We start from the raw sequence: 22,276 nt of genomic DNA, 5'->3' as shown, positions 1-22,276 counted from the left end.
CATAATAAAAGTTTAGCGCATGAAATACACAATATTGACCATTTACCTTAACACATTCCTTTTGAATTTGACACCCGCATTGTATATGAAAAGACAACAATATCCTTATAAAATTATTTCATTAAATTTTCAAATTTATAGGATTCACGAGTGATTTTGAAAAGTGGCAATATCGGAATTTTGAATTACACTATCAGAAATTTTAGAAACAATACGTTTTAGACCGTGAATGTTAAAAAAATTGGGATTTTGTATTGAAAATTTCAAAAATTTTGGTACAAAATCCCATGGAAATTCTCGAAAATTTCCAGTAGTTATAAAAATATTGTTTTGTATCGGAAATTCTAGAATTTTCGATAGGAATAAGAACTTTATTTTTTATCGGAAATTTCAGAATTTCTGATTGCTATAAAAAACTTTATTTTTTATCGGAAATTCTAAAATTTTCAGTTGTTAATTTTTTAAAATTTCTTCTTCTTTTGCAATGAAATATAGAGGCAGGGATGACACTATTGCATGTAGAGTTATTGATATAGCGACATACCAGACTATGGCGACTGAGGCTGAGTCTTCCTAGATACGGGTTAGACGAGTGATTCCAACTGGTTCACACCGGAAACGATTGGCTAATCAGAGTCAATTCCATACACCTCGTAGTACCCGACGCCGATGGTACGATCAATTGAGCAACCCAAAGATGAGGTGGCAGATGAGGTGGGAGTTCCAGATGCTGTTGTTGAATATGAGGTTGTTGAGGAGGTAGTTAAGGAGGTTGTTGTTGATGTGGTTGCTGGTGAGGTGGATACTGAGGTGGTCTAGCCAGATGCTGTTGTTGCTGATCTGATCTCATCAGTTAATATGTTACAGCTCCTTCGACCGAGCCCTCTATGCACATTGACAAAGGATTCCCTGGAGGATCCACTGGTTGGTTGGTGCTTATTGAGTATGTTGATCATGTGACTACGTCTATGGCAGGGAGAGGTATATGTCTTTTATGTTTAACTTTAATTTGTTTATTATTGTGCCATGAAAGCTAACTGCAATTTTTTTATATATTTTTCTGTCACAGGACCGTCCCATACTGAAGGTAACTTTGCGCGAGTCAAAGCTGAAGGACTTCCTGAATATTTTGATGCCTGAGCAGGTCAGCCGGATTGTACGAAATTTCGAGCTCCTTGATTTTTTCCACTTCTCCCTCACCATGCTTGACGCGCCACTACTTACTACGTTTGTTCAGAGATGGCACAAGGAGACATCTTCATTTCATCTTCCGTTTGGGAGATGACTATCACTCTAATTATGTCTCCTCTTTATTCCATCTCCCCATCGACGGCGAATTCAGGACGACTCCTGTTCTTAGCATGCCACTTGCATGTATGACTGCTGCACGTGATTTGAGAGTTTCTGAGGCAGACGTGCAGAAGGAGTTTGGCATCAACAGGGACGTTCACCTTCATATGTCTTGGCTTCGGAAGATGTACGACAAGCTTGTAGCGGCTGAGAGTTATGAGGTTGCCGCTAGGGTGTACATGCTACATCTAGTATCATGTACTCTCTTTGCGAACAAGTTAGATGTTTATATCGATGTCTGATACGTGTGCCTGTTCAATAGCCTTGAGGTTACCAATTGGGCATGGAGGTGTGTTGCGTTGACCATTCTGTATATAACACTTGGAGTGGCGACAATATTTGAGACAAGATAGCTTACTGGTTATTTGAGTCTGTTACAAGTATACTTGAAATTATTATTTGTTGTTGATTTCTTATTTAATTGTTACAAATAACATTTCCTATTTAATTGTTACAAATAACATTTCTTATTTATTATTTGTTATGTTTGTGCTTTGATATCAATGCTGGATATATGAGCATTTCCTCACTATCTGTAACAGGAGGGTGCAACATTCCCTAGTAGGTGCCCCACGGGCGAGGAGATAAGAGGGGAGGTAGTCACATCCGGGTGGTGTTGCTGAGTACAGGAAGAGGCTCAATACGATGACTGCAGATGATGTCTTCTAGACATCATACACTGATCATAGAGTCCACTATGATTTCGAGGAGTCTTCATATATTCAGGTTATATGCGGCGGGAGACCATGATTGTTAGACATTTGCATGAGAGGTGTCTGCGACAGTATGTTATGTTCGAAGTATCCCACGACCAATTCCAGATATACCATGTGCACGCATTGATTGGTGGTTTTATAGTAACTTCATAAGCTCTGGTCGTGCCTTTAAAGATCGAGCAGTTAGGGTTCAACATTCGTCACAGTGTGAGGATGGTTACTTAGAGTGATACCTCACTGTATCACTGTTAGTTGGGATTTTCGATAAGGGAAAAAATCCTCAGCAAGAGGTCAAAGTTAGAGACATGTGGACTTTTGATGACGTGTACACATATTGGAGTCTCAGGTGAAAGAAATTGGGACTTAGTATTTTTTTAGAAGTGTTTTGGAAACATTTCGACAAGATTATTTTCGACGTCATTGAATGCGTCGAATAGGAAGTTATTTGAACACGCAGATGTTTTGTTCAAATGCAAGTAACAACTTCTTGGTTTTATCCTGAAGACACGTGGAGGAAATGCAGGACGAAATGCATGCAGATTTATTACGTGGCAGAAGCTGAAGGAGTGGACGTTAGGAAGTAGTTATTCCATACTAGTATAAATAGGAGTTTTATTTGTAAAATTCAGGGTGTTCATTTCATTACGAAATCTCACTTAAACTTGAAGTACCAATGCTAAGAGAAAAGAATTTTCATTGAGAGAATGTATGAACCTTGAAACACCACTTTTTACTTTAATGCAAAGACTTTTAATTCAATTTATGTTTCTTGCCCAGTTACTTTCATCCATGTGTTAATAGCATTGTCTTTTACTCTTGTTTTACTGCAACATTTTTGCTTTATCATTGTCGAGATTACATCTCTACACCTTCTCTATAACTTTTTCGACCCAGTTGAAACCATACCTTTTTAATGGAAAACTATAAACAGAAATCTTTAGCATTATGTCATAGGATTTACTAGTCGATCCTTTCAGTAACCTTTAATAAGAGACTAGCGATTGTTTACCAATTTGCAGTGTAAATAAATTGGCACGCCCAGTGAGATCGATGCTAAAAAAATTTAAATTGTGTAGATATTCATAGTTTTCTCTTTAAAACTTGTTATGCATTCATTAATGTTTCTATGTTGTTTGCATGCGTTTAAGAAGTGGAAAGTCTTTACCAAAAATGACACGTCCTTCCGTAGACAACACTAATGCATAAAATAATCCCCAGAATATGGTAGAACAACCAGTCATATCGACGGTTGAAGACGCGGTTATGTGAAAACCTATTAGGACAAATACTCCGGTGGTGTCATCAAAAGCGGTTGCACCAATACCATTACAAGGGGGTGACCCCCCACCACAATTAGGAAATACCTTGTTTAAACCCACAATCGTAAGGCCTTTGTTCGGTTTCTCGTTGCCAATGAATAATAGCAATTGCTGTTATGACATGCCAACGCCGATGATGGCTGACCAAAACATACTAACATGTCTACTTTTAGTAATAACACAATGGCAACAACTCCATTGTATAACCCACAAAATGCCTCAGTGTCGACCATCAATAATATGACTCGACCAGGAGGTATATGTTATATCCCCCAAACAACATCATCATTGAATACCACTTCTATGATGGCTATGAGGCAACAGATGGACGATATTATTATGGAATTAATAAATACTCTCACCCAATAAATGGGGACTATTTTCAACCCATTGATTACAAACACAAACCAAATAGAGGAACAACTGATGAACCAAATAGGGAGAATAGATGATTTCTTTGGCATACCCCATATCCCACCTCGATCAACTCCCCATATATCAAATGTGGGGCAGGTGGAAACACCTAAAAAATGGATTGGTCCAGGCAAATGCATGCCAGAATCTAGGGTTTCGACCCGAACTAGTCCCAAATAGGGAAGAAGTGGAATACATGACTCAGTCCAATCCCAGGCCCCTGATGGTTCAAAGGAACCAAGATGCGGATCAGGTCCTTCGAAATGTTCAGCAATTTTTTTTTGCTGGGAATAATAACATAGCCAATATGGTCGAATAGATCTTGGCCCAAAATGGCCTTAATGTGGGACTTTACAGGCCTAACTTCATCTTCCCTTTGTTAGAATATATTCAACAAACAGAGTTACCCAAGGGTTGAAAAGTACCCAAATTCACTAAGTTCGCTGGCGACTGTAATACCTCAAAATTCGCCCCCCTCATTCATGCATTCATTTTTAGGTCATTTAACATTTCATATTGCATTTCATCATGTCAATCGGAATTAGATCCAAGAAGCTTGAATATCATCCAAGACACTTTGTGGGTCCTATCTGGGTGATCAGTCAACACAAGGTAATGACTTGAGATACTTCCAACATGTTCAAATGGGGTCTATTCATCAATCAAAACGTTAATCTTGAAGGAGCAAAAGTTTGTTCATGAGCTGTCATGCTCGCTAGGCGAGCAGAATGGGTCGCCTAGCGAGTCCCAAGAAAAGCCACCAGAATCACCTACGCTCAGAGGAATTTCTTGAACTGTCATGCTCGCTAGGCGAAGCCCACGCGTTTTGAAAATAAAAAATAAAATAGTAAAAAAAAAACAAACAAAAAAAACAAAAAAAAAAAACAAAAATAAATAAATAAAATATAACAGAAAAATCTTGGACTTAGACCTCTCTCATTTGAGCTCACAAAGCCACGAAAATCAGGTTATAAATACTAGAGTTTCATTGAAACAAAACCTGGCAGGGGAAAAATAGTGAGAGAGATTCTAACTAATTCAGAGCAACCTCCAGAGACTAAAGGGAACTCATCTGCAAAGAACCAATTCCCTCTCATATAAACCCTAAGATTGTTCTGCAAAGCCAACGGTGCAATTCAATTTCAATCGATCCTCCCCAATCAGGTATGCCCTATTTCCACTACTTTATACTTTCAACCTGAAATTTCTGAATGTATGAGGTATTATGGGTGAATTTGGAAGAGTGGGTATCGTTAGGTTTTGCATGTGGGCACATGTTTTAGTATGTATGTCATGTCTTGATGTGTGGATCCTTGCCCCCTGACTTTGAATTTTGATACCCTTTTGATGCATGTGTTTGACAAGAGGTTTAGGCCTCCTACACTTGGTTGCTTTTTGTGAACTTTTTTGTGAATTTTAATGGCATGATTCATGTGGTTACATTTTGATTTGGGGCAACTCTTGATTGCACCCCATCTTGTCACTCTAACCTGTTTGTTGAGTTTTTTGTGAGGGCTCACATGACTCCTGAAAGGATAGCTTGCTTGGCATTCCATTTTATTTGTGGGATACCATTTGGAGATTTATTCCGATTACCTGTATTGACTTGCTTTCTTTGATGGTGCCAGCTCGAGAGATCTTTGAGTTTCTTATTTCTTTAGCTGTTATTACTTCAGATCTTTATCCGTATGGTAGATCTCTTGATCCTTTATCTTTCCCGCATTTTACCACTTTCTTAGCTGGAAGACCTCAATAGGAGGCAATGTTTTCTTTTGTTTGTTAGTTTTGTGCCCAAAGACCTCCAAGAAGAGGCATCAGTGCTAAAGACCTCCCTGAAGAGGCAATTGACGGATAAAAGGGATTAGTAATCAATCCCCCGTTATTCAGTGTGTCGTTCTTTAAGCTCGCACTACGTGTCGATGCTTCAGAACAAAAGCCCAAGATCTTTTGTCCGGTCAGTCAGTGGAGAGGGTTCCACCTTTCTGAATCCCCACCTTTTGTCATGAGCTCACCCTGTCCAGGGTTAAGAGCTATGAGGTCTTATCCTCATTACCCTTCTGATCTTCTCACCCTGACGTTCAGTGTCAGTGGTTCATAGCCCATTTGATTACCTATTCCATGGCTTGTTTGTCGAGGTTGATATGACCCCTCTTGACTAAAGCCCTACCCATGTATGTTTGAGCCCCCTTGGTGGCATTTTACTTTATGCATGTTTGTTTTGTATGGTGCGACCGTCTCCCCATAGGATTGCTAGGCTTCGTATAGTCTCTCGTCGCATGTCAATTAAGGTAGCACTGTTCCTTCGTCTAGGACTTCCTTTTTTGCATGAGCATTCCTAAAACACAAACAAACTCATTGATTTTTCTTCTCCTAAGAACACGTTAACTCCTTCTACTACAAGCGAGTAAGTCTCCAAAGGTCGAGCATCCGGTAGATTGCATAGTAACATCATTCATCTAAAAAACACAACCCTTAACCCGTAGGTAGCCGAACTATGGCTTGCTCTGATTCTCATTCCAGATGAGATACGTAGGCATAAGACGCGATGTCTTAGCGAGCACACTCCTCTTTAACCCATAGGTAGCCGAGCTACGAAGACTCTGATTCTCATATTCAGATGAGATACGTATGCAGTGGATGCGACATCCATGCGAGTCATTTTCTTTTGACCCCTCTTTTAGTAAATAGTACATTAGATAAACCCACACCCTTTAAACAAGAACAACAAGAGCGGATCCCGTAGAGTACTACAGATGCGTAGGGGTGCTAATACCTTCCCTTCGCATAATTGACTCCCGAACCCAAGATTTGGTTGCGAGACCTTGTCTTTTCCTTTCCTTTTTCCAGGTTTACTTCGAGCGTTTCCTTTCCCTCCTTTGGGATAAATAACGCACGGTGGCGACTCTTCTGTCATTTCTTTCTCGCCGGTTGTTTTTTCGCATCTCCTTTTTCAGGTTGCGACAGCTGGCAACTCTGCTGGGGACCCTGGTTTCCCTGAGCGAGTCCCTCCTAGCTTTTGTAGGTTGTTTGTTTATTGGGTGTTCATTCTTTTGTACATTTATTTATTTTTCAGCATTTACCTGCTTCATTGCATTGTGTACATATCATTGTTGTATCTGTTGGCTTTGCTGTTGGTCTGTTTGTTTGTTGGGATGGGGTGTTCTATGAGAGATAAGCCCATTACCCAGGCTTGAGTGTACACACAGGTTTTAGAGTGGATAGTCATGAGGCTTGCGTGGCGTGTTGCTACGTTAAGTCGTTCATGAAGACCCACATCCAGACGAGGTTTCTTTTGGATATATTCTGTCCTATGGGTGTTCCATAACGGCAAATGTTCCTCTAGAAATCGTCGACTCTGGTGACCATTTCCCGAGAACTCAGTCGAGGCCTCTCCTCCGAGACGTGACTATGTTAGCTCTGGTGGGCACATTCTCGCTGATCAATCCGAGGACCCCGAGACTGGGAACTTGCTATTAGGATGTCCTGTTGAGGGGAGTCAGTGGAGGTCTTTTATCCCGTAATAATGCCAAACCTTCAGTGGTAAACGTATTATTCTCGACCGAAGGGCCGAAGTTGACAAACTTCTGTTCTTAGAACCTACCAGTGAGGGGCGGGCTAAATTCAGGAAACCTTAACCTCCAACCAACCCGGTTTTCTGGAGCAGAGCTTTGATCTTGTATTATATTCTTCAGTGGGTTTCTCTTCAGACAGCGCAACCCGACAGATGTTCAAGCAGATACAACAATCCTGATTCCCATGTCACATCATTGCATCACATCATTTTGCATTCATATCATTTAACATATGTTTATCTATTTCTAGGGGGTTTACATCTTCCTCTTGATTCCGGTCGGGATTTCTCTGGTTCTCTTAAGATGGATATTGGCAGAAAGAGACATGTCGCCTACAAGTTTCCTGTGGTCTGTTTGGAGCCTATTCAACAACTGATGAAGTTAATGGATCCTGATTCTTTAGAAGGATTCCGAAAGGATTACGGTTTGATTCTAAGTTTCGTCGCGGTTCTTTCCAAAGATCAACACGATGCTCTCTTTACATTGTTGCAGTTCTATGATCCTCCATTGAGGTGTTTCACATTCCCGGATTACATTTTGGTCCCTACTTTGGAGGAGGTTGCTAGTTTTCTCAGAGTTCCTATCAAGCCGCAGTTGCTATTCTACAGTTCTGAATTTCTGCCTGATCTCAGCATGGTTGCTTCAACCACATATTTGGGGGAATCAGTCTTGAAGGCTAATATGTGTCAGAAGGGAGAAGTTAATGGTTTTCATCTGAGTTTCTTACTGGGAGAAGCAAAGAAGAAGCTTGAAGATGGTGACCAGAGGGGTTTCAATGCTGTGTTGGCTCTTTGTGTGTATGGGATCGTCCTGTTTCCTAATGTGGCGAAATTTGTGGACGTAGACGCCATACGCCTCTTCGTGTTGGGAAATCCAGTGCCGACCTTGTTGGGAGATTTCTTTCATTCAGGGTATCACAGGAATGAGAATAGAAGGGGAGGATTGGTGAATTGTTATGCGCCTTTGTTTTATAAGTGGTTCAGTTCCCACCTGCCCAAGTCAGGAGCGTTCGTTGATGTCAAGGACTCGTTGAGTTGGTCGAAGAGATTGATGGGGATAAGAGCTAAAGATATTTCTTGGTGGTCAGACTGGGGCTTGCTTGGGGCGGATATTATTCACAGTTGTGGGAACTTCCCGAATGTACCGTTGGTAGGAAGAAGAGGAGGTATCAGTTACAATCCTTCTCTGGCAGTCAGACAGTTTGGATATGCTTTAAGAACTCTGCCTTTGGAAAAGGATGTGGAAGAATCTCTGTTTTTCCATTCTTCATCTGATCTGACTGTATCCCGTAAGGCAGCTGAGGCTTGGCTCAAGGTGATCAAGAGAGGAAGGACTGTGCTTGGAAAAGGAGATTGCAGGACTTACCCTCAGTATGAAGATTGGCTTCAAGGAAGAGTCGAAGAGTTTGGTCTGCCATTTCCTATTGAGGAACCTTTGTATCCACCTACTCCTGAGCAGTCAACAATGGTGAACCGAGAAGAGTATAACAAATTGAAAAATGCCATGGAGGAGCTTCAATCTGAAAACTCAGAGTTAAGTGTGAAGCTGCAAGACTGTATGCATCAATTCCATGAGGCGGAATATCAGAAGAGGGAAGCCGTCAGATTGCAAGGGGAAGAAGAGAGGAAATTAGTTGTGGAGGTGGATTTCTTCAGGAAGACATACGAAGCCTTGAGATCATCCAGTTCTGAGTTGAGGCGAGTCAAACAGCAGTTAGCAGATGCTCATGGTAAGTTAGCTGGTTGGCAAGAGCAATGGGATACATTTTTAGCTTCTCGGAAGGCAAAAGAGGAGGAGACGGCGGTCCAATTGACTGGTCAGATGGAGAAGTTGAAAATCCTGCTGAGGGAGAAGAACCATGAGCTGCTGTGCGCCCGTTCAACCAATGGCTATATCACAGATCAGTTCAACAAAGCTCAAGGACAGATTGAGGAACTCAAAGTGCTGGCAGGTTTGAAGAAATCCAGACTTGAAGAGGTATTCGGAGAAGATGATGGGAATTACTACAGAGAGCACATCAACGAGTTGGATGGAGTTATTCACAAAAGGAATCTGCTTATCCGGTGTTTGACAGAATCTCCAGATCGTCCTGACACAGTGGCACTACTGGCTGAAGTAAGGAGCAGTCCTTATGGGTTGTATACAGGAGGCTGATTCCTGATTTTTTGTTCCTCTCTTTACTTATTGTATTGTAGTGATGATCCACAGGCTTGTTGTGGAGATCCTTTTTGATGTACTATTGGCTAAGGCCGTTTCCCTTCGCGAACTCATTTATATGATGGTTTTCCTTATTGCATCTTGATCTTCGAAGCTTATCTACGACTCGGTCTTCTTGCGTGAGACTGGAATCAAGGGGGTAGAATACCCTTTGGAATCGATAAACGTGTCATTGCATTTACATGTTCATTTGCATATCTTGCATAACAGGTACCGCTACGATGTTCTCATATTATTTGGTGTTCCACTAGCAGGATAGCTGACCCAGGCATTCACCGGTACGGTACCCGCAGAAACCACCAGAGAGCAATGGAAAGCCTACAAGCAGAGCTCGCCGAGATGAAGATTCGCATGAATCAGTTCATGGATGTGGTTCAAGGGGTGGCTCAGGGACAACAAGAGCTCAGGCAGATGATGTAGAGGAATCCCACCACTACTCAACCAGAGACGTTGACTGATCCTCCAGCTGGAGAGGTTAATGAACCCAGTGGACCGGGGCCTACCCCGATCCTACTTGTCAACTCCGGTCAGCAACCCGTCCATGATGATCAGGAGGATCAGTTCCCCTTGCTTCAGGAGGACTTTGGTATGAGTCATGGTATGGACCCTATGTTTCGGAGACTGGAAGAGAGGTTGAAGGCAGTGGAAGGACAGAATCCTCTGGGAGTAGACGTTGCTGACTTGGGATTGGTCCCAGGCGTAAGGGTGCCACCGAAATTCAAGGTCCCGATATTTGACAAATACAGTGGTAACTCTTGCCCAAAGACCCATGTGCAAGCCTACTTTCGAAAGATGGTTGCATAATCCGATGACGAGAAGTTGCTTATGTACTTTTTCCAGGATAGCCTAGCTGGGGCATCCTTGGAATGGTATATGAGGCTGGACAGAGCCCACATCCGCTGCTGGAGGGATTTGGCTGAAGCTTTCGTGAAGCAATATCAGTATAATGCAGACATGACTCCGGACAGAACTCAACTTCAGAATCTGTCTCTTAAAAGCAATGAGTGCTTCAGGGAATATGCTCAACGCTGGAGAGAAACAGCTTCCTGTGTTCAACCTCCTATGTTGGAAAAGGAAATGGCTAACATGTTCATGAACACTCTGCCCGGACCTTACTTGGAGCGCCTGGTGGGTTGCAATGCCTCCAACTTTGCTGATGTAGTCTCTACCGGTGAGAGGGTGGAGAACTATTTGAAGACATACAAGATCCAGAGTGGAGGTGGATCCTCATCAGGGGTGAAGAAGCCGTTCATTCAGGGACAAAAGATGAGAGAAGGGGATGCAAGTGCCATATCTTCTTATCAGAACAGGGATAACCGGAGGAATAACTTTCAGAACTATCATCAGCAACCGTATGTTGCGGCTGTGACCATTCCAGCTGCAGCACCACTACAACAACAACAACCACAACGTCAACCAGCTCAGTACCAACCACAACAACCGGGTAACAGACCCGCTTATCAACAGAGGCCAAGGACGATGGACCGGCGTTTCGACACTCTTCCAATGTCGTACGCTCAGCTACTTTCTAGTCTTCAACAACTACAACTTATGCAGTTACGCACTCTGGCTCCTCCCGTTGGTAGACTTTCGGTGGGTTACGACGCCAACGCTAGGTGTAGCTTCCACTCTGGGGCACCTGGTCACAATATTGAAAACTGTAAAGCTTTTAAGCACGTAGTTCAGGACCTCATAGATTCAAAGGCCATCGACCTTGCACCGACTCCTAATGTTGTCAACAATCCCATGCCACAACATGGTAGTGCAAATGTTAACATGGTTGAAGGAGAAGCCAAATCATATGGCCAGGTCTCCGCGGTCAATGAAGAAGATGGGGATAGTGATTGCGACATCGATAACTGGGTGCGTCCGAGGATCCCGGGTGAAGTCATCAACAATTGGTCTTCTGAGGAGATTGGCCAAGTCACTTTTTTGGAGGAGTAATTTTCTTTGTTTGTTCATGCATATCCAAGTCTTACGTTCCGCCCAAGGCGTAATGACTCATTGTAGGGCTCATCTATGTGGATACCTACATTTTTTTATCATAAATAAAGGACGTCTTTTTGCATTCAAATATTTTGTTCACTGTCTTTCTATTTTTGCAGTTTTCAAAAATCAAAAAATATTTGGCAATGTTTTGTTTAGTTTTCATTCCTTGTTCACACTCATAAGCACATACCATCACTCATGCAGACGCACGTCACTGGATCCTATTGATAACGGTTCTGCTATGGCTCACTTCAACTTTGAAAATCCAATCTTTCAAGCTGAAGAAGAGGGTGATGAAGACTGTGAACTCCCTGAAGAACTTACCAGGTTATTAAAACAGGAGGAAAGGGTCATTCAACCGCATCAAGAGTCTGTTGAAGTGATTAATCTCGGCACCGAGGACGCCAAGAGAGAAATCAAGATAGGGGTTGCTTTGGAAGATAATGTGAAGAAAGGGCTGATTGAATTGCTGCAAGAATATGTCGACATCTTCGCTTGGTCTTATCAGGACATGCCAGGGCTTGACACAGATATTGTGGTACACCGTTTGCCTCTCAAAGAAGGTTGTCCTCCGGTTAAGCAGAAGCTCAGAAGAACAAGACCAGAGATGGCTGTTAAGATAAAGGAAGAAGTGCAAAAACAGTTGGATGCAGGGTTTCTAGCAGTCACAAATTATCCGCCATGGGTTGCAAATATCATTCCAGTACCTAAGAAGGATGGAAAGGTACGGATGTGTGTTGACTACTGGGATCTGAACAGAGCTAGTCCTAAAGATGATTTCCCATTACCTCACATCGACGTTTTGGTGGATAACACAGCTCAGTTCTCGGTATTCTCCTTCATGGATGGCTTTTCTGGCTATAATCAAATTAAGATGGCACCAGAAGACATGGAGAAGACAACATTCATAACCCCATGGGGCACCTTCGTCTACAAGGTGATGCCGTCTGGTCTGAAAAATGCCGGAGCAACATATCAACGAGCGATGGTGACTCCGTTCCATGATATGATTCATCATGAAATCGGGGTTTATGTTGATGATATGATTGCCAAATATCAGACAGAAGAAGAACATTTGATGAATCTGCAAAAACTGTTTGAGCGTTTGAGGAAATTCAAGCTGAGGCTTAATCCGAACAAGTGTACTTTTGGGGTGAGATCTGGAAAATTACTGGGTTTTATTGTTAGTGAAAAAGGGATTGAGGTGGATCCTGCCAAAGTGAAAGCGATACAGGAAATGCCTGACCAAGAACAGAGAAACAAGTTCGTGGTTTCTTAGGGAGGTTGAACTACATTGCAAGGTTCATCTCTCACCTAACAATCACGTGTGAGCCAATATTCAAGTTGTTGAGGAAAGATCAGGCTATCAGGTGGAATGAAGATTGTCAAAAGGCTTTCGAGAAAATAAAAGAGTATTTGCAGAATCCTCCTATCCTTGTGCCTCCGGTCCCAGGGAGACCGCTGATTATGTATTTGACAGTACTAGACAATTCCATGGGCTGTGTTCTCGGTCAACACGACGAGACAGGTAGGAAAGAGCATGCCATCTACTACCTGAGTAAGAAATTCACAGATTGCGAGTCGAGATACTCGATGCTTGAAAAGACATGTTGTGCACTTGCATGGGCTGCTAAGCGTTTGAGACAATACATGCTGTCTCACACAACCTTACTGATCTCAAAAAGTCGTCTCTCTCGCAGATTATGGTTGCCAGAACCACTATCGCTTTCCCCAACAGCAGGTTTTCAGTTCCGTTCTCTCCCCAGTCAGAGTCTCGGTATTTCGTCATTGCTAGAACACCGTGTGGCGGGTCATTTCCCCACAGGTTTCTTTACGCTGTGCATCTCCAACAGCCTTGCCAGGGTCCAGAAGATGGTTATCATTTCCCCTCAGATTCCCTTGCCTCGGCTTGGCATTCTACCTAGCATTTCACATCCCTGCATGAAGAATCATATTGCATTGCATCCTCCCAAATCGCGTAGCATTTCCATTTTCATGGAGCATTACGCCATTGAAAAATTCAAACATACGCATGTAAGCATAAAACATTCTCGGTATTCCAAGTGATAAGCTAGAAGTTGTTTCCAGTACTCAGACTGAAGATTGTTCATGACTTACCTTTATTATCCCCAGCAAGTTTCATTGGCCCATGCGCCGCCTCTATTATCTTTCCCTATTTCTGCCGATGCTGACAGGCATGAAGTTTCCGGTATTCAGACCAAAGTGGCGTTCAGGCCAGTTTTCCGATGTTCAGATCGAAGAAGTTTCCGACATTCAGGTCGATGCAACTTGCGGCATTCAGGCCAGTTTTCTGATGTTCAGATCGAAGAAGTTTCCGACGTTCAGGTCGATGCAACTTGTGGCATTCAGGCCAGTTTCCAGTATTCAGACCGAAGTGGCATTCAGGCCAGTTTCCGGTATTCAGACCGAAGTGGCGTTCAAGCCAGTTTTCCGATGTTCATATGGAAGAAGTTTCTGAAGTTCAGGTCGATGCAACTTGCGACATTCAGGCCAATTTTCCGATATTCAGATCGAAATGGCATTCAGGCCAGTTTTCCGATGTTCAGATCGAAGAAGTTTCTGACATTCAGGTCGACGCAACTTGTTGCATTCAGGCCAGCCTCTCGGTGTTCAGACCGATATTAATAATCTCATATCTTCCGATGTTCAAATCGAAGTCATTTCCAGTATTCAGACTGATGAGCGGCATTCAGGCCATGGTTATTTCTGTGTTACCATTTATTTTGGTATCCAGGTTAACATTCTTTTTCGGTATTCAGACTAACTCTCACCGTACCAGACGGATTCTTCTTTCAAGACCACCTCTTTGCCGATTCTGACAGGCATTGTTACTTCACTTCACTTCAGTGCAAATTTTCGGGCTTTTATTGTATTCAATCCCTAGATACCTCGAAAGTGCGAAAGCCGCTACTATCTTCTTTTCGGGTCTCCAATTGATTGAATAGGGGCAGCTGTAATACCTCAAAATTCGCCCCCCTTATTCATGCATTCATTTTTAGGTCATTTAACATTTCATATTGCATTTCATCATGTCAATCGGAATTAGATCTAAGAAGCTTGAATATCATCTAAGACACTTTGTGGGTCCTATCTGGGTGATCAGTCAACACAAGGGAATGGCTTGAGATACTTCCAACATGTTCAAATGGGGTCTATTCATCAGTCAAAACGTTAATCTTGAAGGAACAAAAGTTTGTTCATGAGCTGTCATGCTCGCTAGGCGAGCAGAATGGGTCGCCTAGCGAGTCCCAAGAAAAGCCACCAGAATCACCTACGCTCAGAGGAATTTCTTGAACTGTCATGCTCTCTAGGCGAAGCCCACGCGTTTTGAAAAAAAAATGAAAAAAAAAAGAAAAAAGAAATAAATAAATAAATAAAATATAACAAAAAAATCTTGGAGTTGGACCTCTCTCATTTGAGCTCACAAAGCCACGAAAATCAGGTTATAAATACTAGAGTTTCAGTGAAACAAAACCTGGCAGGGGAAAAATTAGGGAGAGAGATTCTAACTAATTCAGAGCAACCTCCAGAGACTGAAGGGAACTCATCTGCAAAGAACCAATTCCCTCTCATATAAACCCTAAGATTGTTCTGCAAAGCCAACGGTGCAATTCAATTTCAATCGATCCTCCCCAATCAGGTATGCCCTATTTCCACTATTTTATACTTTCAACTTGAAATTTCTGAATGTATGAGGTATTATGGGTGAATTTGGAAGAGTGGGTATCGTTAGGTTTTGCATATGGGCACATGTTTTAGTATGTATGTCATGTCTTGATGTGTGGATCCTTGCCCCCTGACTTTGAATTTTGATACCCTTTTGATGCATGTGTTTGACAAGAGGTTTAGGCCTCCTACACTTGATTGCTTTTTGTGAGCTTTTTTGTGAATTTTAATGGCATGATTCATGTGGTTACATTTTGATTTGGGGTAACTCTTGATTGCACCCCATCTTGTCACTCTAACCTGTTTGTTAAGTTTTTTGTGTGGGCTCACATGACTCTTGAAAGGATAGCTTGCTTGGCATTCCACTTTATTTGTGGGATACCATTTGGAGATTTATTCCGATTACCTGTATTGACTTGCTTTCTTTGATGGTGCCAGCTCGAGAGATCTCTGGGTTTCTTATTTCTTTAGCTGTTATTACTTCGGATCTTTATCCGTGTGGTAAATCTCTTGATCCTTTATCTTTCCCGCATTTTACCGCTTTCTTAGCTGGAAGACCTCAATAGGAGGCAATGTTTTCTTTTGTTTGTTTACTTTTGTGCCCAAAGACCTCCAAGAAGAGGCATCAGTGCTAAAGACCTCCCTGAAGAGGCAATTGACGGATAAAAGGGATTAGTAATCAATCCCCCGTTATTCAGTGTGTCATTCTTTAAGCTCGCACTACGTGTCGATGCTTCAGAACAAAAGCCCAAGATCTTTTGTTCGGTCAGTCAGTGGAGAGGGTTCCACCTTTCTGAATCCCCACTTTTTGTCATGAGCTCACCCTGTCCAGGGTTAAGAGCTATGAGGTCTTATCCTCATTACCCTTCTGATATGCTCACCCTGACGTTCAGTGTCAGTGGTTCAGAGCCCATTTGATTACATATTCCATGGCTTGTTTGTCGAGGTTGATATGACCCCTCTTGACTAAAGCCCTATCCATGTATGTTTGATCCCCCTTGGTGGCATTTTACTTTATGCATGTTTGTTTTGTATGGTGCGACCGTCTCCCCATAGGATTGCTAGGCTTCGTATAGTCTCTCGTCGCATGTCAATTAAGGTAGCACTGTTCCTTCGTCTAGGACTTCCTTTTTTGCATGAGCATTCCTAAAACACAAACAAACTCATTGATTTTTCTTCTCCTAAGAACACGTTAACTCCTTCTACTACAAGCGAGTAAGTCTCCAAAGGTCGAGCATCCGGTAGATTGCATAGTAACATCGTTCATCTAAAAAACACAACCCTTAACCCGTAGGTAGCCGAACTATGGCTTGCTCTGATTCTCATTCCAGATGAGATACGTAGGCATAAGACGCGATGTCTTAGCGAGCACACTCCTCTTTAACCCATAGGTAGCCGAGCTACGAAGACTCTGATTCTCATATTCAGATGAGATACGTATGTAGTGGATGCAACATCCGTGCGAGTCATTTTCTTTTGACCCCTCTTTTAGTAAATAGTACATTAGATAAACCCACACCCTTTAGACAAGAACAACAAGAGCGGATCCCGTAGAGTACTACGGATGCGTAGGGGTGCTAATACCTTCCCTTCGCATAATCGACTCCCGAACCCAATATTTGGTTGCGAGACCTTGTCTTTTCCTTTCCTTTTTCCAGGTTTACTTTGAGCGTTTCCTTTCCCTCCTTTGGGATAAATAACGCACGGTGGCGACTCTTCTGTCATTTCTTTCTCGCCGGTTGTTTTTTCGCATCTCCTTTTTCAGGTTGCGACAGCGACACGAATGAGTCGACGGTCGAACATGTTTCCAGGTATCAGACTGAAGTGGGTAACATTACTAACAATGAGAATTTAAAAATGAAATATTTTCCAAATTATCTTACGAATAACGCCTTTACCTATTTCACCACACTTCCTCCACATTCTGTCCAAACATGGATTCAGTTGGAGACGTTGTTCCATGAACAATTTTACATGGGTCATTCTAAAATAAGTCTGGAGGAGTTGGCTAATGATAGGCGAAAAGTCCCTAAGTCTATTGATGACTATCTCAACAGGTTTATACTTCTTAAAGCAAGAGCTTTACAGAAGTCCCTGAGCATAAACTGGTCGAAATGGATGTGGGATGCCTAGACTATTCCATTCGGAAGAAGTTAGATACTCAGTACCTTAGGGACATGGCGTAATTGGAAGATAGGGTTCGCCAAGTAGAACACTTCAAAGATGAGAAAGCCAGGACGAATAAGTATTATAAGAGAAATTCCCTTATGTAGAGGCAGATAATTGTTTGTCAAACATAGGCGACGAATGTGTCGAAGAAAGTGACGTAAACAAGGCTAAACTTAAGCCATGACTTCCCTATGTATGCAAGTTGTTGAAGCCATCGAACGGGAAAACTCCTGTCGAGCGCAACAAGAATGGAATTTTTTTCGCTAAAACTTATACTTTCGACATAACAAAATGCGACGAAATATTTAATTTGTTAGTTACAGATGGACATATCATTTTCCTCAAGGCTGGACATATCATTTGCCTTAAGGCTTAAAAACTCCTCCATTAGAATAAAGGGAAAAATAGAGGTTTTTGTAAGTGCCGTAATTTCTTAGGTCATAAGACTTCTCAATGTGCTCTTTTCAGGGATTTGGTTAAGAAAGCTTTGAATGAGGGCAGACTCCAATTTGGTGAGAGGCCAAAGTCAATGATGAAGGTGGACTCTGACCTGATGCAGGCCGAGGATGCTCACTATGTTGAGCCCGTGGAGATCCTGATAGTCGAAACCAATGAGGGCTTCAACATGGAGGTTGACAAGGGTGAGCAAATCTCTGCTATTTCTGATTCTGACATGTAGATAGTGTGCCCCCAAGCTGAAGAGGGGTTAATCGACTTTCTGGAGCACTACAAGCTCAATGACTCCAAGACAATGATGTGCCCGAGGTGCAGTGTTATTTTTGATGAAGAAGCAGTGAAGAAACTTGAGGGCACTAGAAGGAACGATCCCATAAGAGGTTGATGAGGAAGTCAAGCTACAAGGTTCGCCTCAAACAACGGAGGTGGCCCTCGCAGGAACGAAGAATATAGGAGGCAGTCAAGACAACCTCAACAGAGGACATTTTTCCCATCATCTAATGTGCCTAAGAACAAGTGGGTGAAGCCCCTAAATTAGAAGGGGGCGAACCAACCCAAATGGAAAGAGATTGACCCAAGGTAGGGGTGCTAGATCAAAACAATGAGAAAATGCCTAAGGGAAAATCTCATATTCCCCTAACTTACAAAGGAAATAACCCAATGACGCATATTCAATGGAGGTGTCATTAGAGGAAAAAGAAGGCCGAAAGAGAGGCCTTTGCGAACAAGCACGAAGCCACTGAGGAAAAACGCCCCTCAGCTGTGTTGAAGGCTCAAAAGAAGCCTTACTCGAAGAAACCAGATAGGGAAGATATAAGATCGCACAACCAAAGGCCTTCTATGAGGGTGGTGCAACGCGCCAAGGATGGCTACAAGGAGATGGAGAAAACGTATGAGTATTCGCCTCAATCAGATCATGAGGACCCAAAGTACATTCCTCATCCTGAGGAGGAAGTACCCTAGTATACACCTCAACACAGCTATTTTGAATAATAAAAATCTATTTTTTTTATTTCTTTCTTTTTAGTTTAATTAGGTTTTATTATTTTGTATGCCCTTTTTATTTTGTACTCGTTAATTAAGATTTAGATATTTTATATCCCCTTTTAAATTATGTACCCCCCATCCCGAAACCATGTAATAGCGTAGTCTTATTTTTTGTACTTTAATTTTTCCATACTGTGAATATAACTGTCTAGATGTATGCTAATAGGATTGCATGGAAAGATAAATAATTGAACTTATATAAATTAATTCAAGATAATATATCCGAATCCAATCATTTCCACACTTGCACCTCTAGGGTAACCCTCTCTTTGTTGCCTTACGATATTACGGTCATGTCCCGCGAATAGGGGGATACCCTTAGCAAAGACCCTTTCGATTAAATCATCATCATCCCTAAACAGATAAGTCATAGTCCCTTCGATCAAAAGGTCAATGTCCCTACAAGATAAATCATAGTCCCTCGAACATTGCCTTCGAATATATGACTTTGTCCCTCGATGACCCTTCGTTGTAGCCTACGATTAAATGATGATCGTCCCTTCGAATGGTAAGGTATCCTTACAAATGTTGCCTTCAATGACCAATCGACGACCCCACGATGTCCCTTTACATCCAAAGGAAAAGACTACTTACTTCTCAATAGTAAGGACAATTTTACCCTCATAAGGATAGGAAATACCTATAAAGACCTTGGGTAGGTATAACTCTTAAATGCTTGCTCACAGCTTAAAATGCTTTTCACACCTCACACTTTTCAAAACATCTTTTAGAAAATCACCACTTGGTATACAATCGCACCAGAATCATCGCCGAGTTATATTTTTCTAAACATCTTTCAAAATCAAACGAGATAAACACTTTGTATACATTCGTACAAGAATCATTACAAAGTTAAACTCTCCTTTCAAAATATTTTCTAAACACACCACATTTCTCAAACACTTTCTCAAACAAGGAAAACATAAGTGAGTTAAGCAATTAAGAGCCCATGGATAACCATGGATACAAAGGGTGCTAACACCTTCCCTTTGTATAATGTACCTCCCGAACTCAAAATCTAATCAAGGTCTTTCCTGTTCTTTTCCGCCTTTCCTTATTGGATAAAAGAAAAGTCGGTGGCGACTCTTGCTATCCGCAACATAGCTTTTCAAAGCAAAAACACAAAGTCAGTTCACCGTATCACAGAACTGGCGACTCTGCTGGGGAATCTTAAAAAGAGAGGTTACCTTAAAGATAAGATCACTTATGTTTTCGAATTGTTTCTTTGTCTGAAGACATGGAGCCAGAGTATACGCCACAATCGGACAACAAAATGGTTGAAGATGATTTTGACATAGGGTCAGAAGACGATTTACAAATCAATTGTGGAATAGTCTCTGTGTTGCCTGCTGAATATGATAAGGTTTCATAGGTGTCTGAGGCTGAAGAGGACTACGAACAAAATGAGGCTGCTAATCAGAAGCCTCTTTACTACTATGTTATGAATAACAATTTCGTTGAAGAGGGACAAACTATCTTCGAAAGGTCTGACCTTGTAATGATGTACCATCTAAATCCATTATTCATCAGGGAAAAGGTAGACGGTATAATCGTTAATAAAATGTTTGTTGATGGCGACACGACAATTAATCTGATGTCGCATTCATTATTCAAAAGTACGGGGAAGAGTGATGAAGATCTTCGACCCCATAACATGGTTTTATCGAACTACGAGGGCAAGACCAGTCACATTTTAGGTGTAATTCAGGTGGACTTATCAGTTGGGTCTATTTCAAGGCCAACATTATTTATGGTGATAACATTCAACACCAATTACAACTTACTCCTCGGGTGTGAATGGATTCACATGATAGGCGTAGTGCTTTCGATGATGCACCAGAGGGTGGTTGTCTGGCGACAAGATAACATTGTTGAGAGTATAGACACCGACTAGAATTATTACAAAACTGAAGTTGGTAAGGTCGGAAGAAAGGATTTCAATAGGAACCTAGTGAAGATTCCTCCATACTACGCAGTAGAGGAGGTCTATACCCCTCAGAAGGACTCCACTTATTCCTTAAACCTACATCCTAACTACAGGTTCATTTGGGAGAAAGAGCAGGTGGAAAGTCAGCCTATTGATGAAGAAAGTTTTTCCCTCACAGGGTGGATAATGGTCAATGAAAATGAGTGTTAAGTCAATATCATTGCCTCGAATTTCGGCTTACATGGCCAAAAATTGATTAAAATCGTCCCTAGAGGATGATAACTTCTAGAATATAGCTTGTGAAGCAATTATCAAAAACTCTGAGAATCTTAGAGGTGGCCTAAATGGACAGACAATAACTTTAGAAAGTCGGAGGCTCAATTGTATATATGACAACGAGCCTTTGGGGTTTGAAAAAGACCCACTTGAATCTAACAAGAAAATGCAGGCCCAGGCCCCCCTATAAAAGGTAGATTTGGGCAACGAAGCACTAAAGAGGCCAACATACATCAGTGCCAAGATAGAACCGGGCATGAAGAAGAAAGTGGTTGAGCTGCTCAAAGAATTTAAAGACTGTTTCGCCTAGGACTACAACGAAATGCCATGGCTAAGTAGAGATATGGTGGAGTTGAAGCTACCAATTCGTCCAGGCAAGAAGTCAGTGAAACAACTACTAAGGAGGTTCACACCCGAGATAATTTCTAAGATCAAGGAGGAGATCGAGAGGCTGCTCAGAAGGAAGTTCATAAGAACGACTAGGTATGTCGAGTGTTTAACTAATATCGTTCCAGTTATAAAGAAGAATGGAACGCTTAGAGTTTACACAAATTTTATGGATTTAAATAATGTTACACCTAAAGACGAGTACCCAATGCCAGTGGTAGAAGTGCTAGTAGATTCAGCCGCATGTCATGAACATTTAAGTATGCTAGATGGGTGCTCTAGCTAGAATCAGATCTTTATAGATAAAGAAGACGTACCTAAGACGTCATTTCGATGCCTATGTGCATTAGGAAGTTATGAATGCATTGTGATGCTCTTTGGTCTGAAAAAAGCTGAGACAACTTACCAAAGAGCTACGAATTATATGTTTCATGACTTCATCGAGACTTTTATGCAAGTCTACTGATATAGTTATAAAGTCCTCATCAGGAAATGGTCACTTAGGCCATCTTCGACAGTCCTTTAAAAGGATGAAAAAATATGGATTGAAAGTGAATCCATTAAAATGTGCTTTCTATGTTCGTGCATGATACTTCTTGGGATTCATGGTGCATAAAAAAGGCATAGAGATCAATCAAAATAAGACGAAAGCAATTGTCAATCTCAAGCCTCCTTCAAAGAAGAATCAACACTAGTCTTTGTTGGGGAAAATAATTTTCCTAAGAAGATTTATCTCCAATTTAAGTGGCA

This window comes from Lathyrus oleraceus, chromosome 4, assembly GCF_024323335.1.
Source record: "Lathyrus oleraceus cultivar Zhongwan6 chromosome 4, CAAS_Psat_ZW6_1.0, whole genome shotgun sequence".
Lineage (NCBI taxonomy): Eukaryota > Viridiplantae > Streptophyta > Magnoliopsida > Fabales > Fabaceae > Lathyrus > Lathyrus oleraceus.
This window is presented reverse-complemented; position numbering follows the sequence as displayed.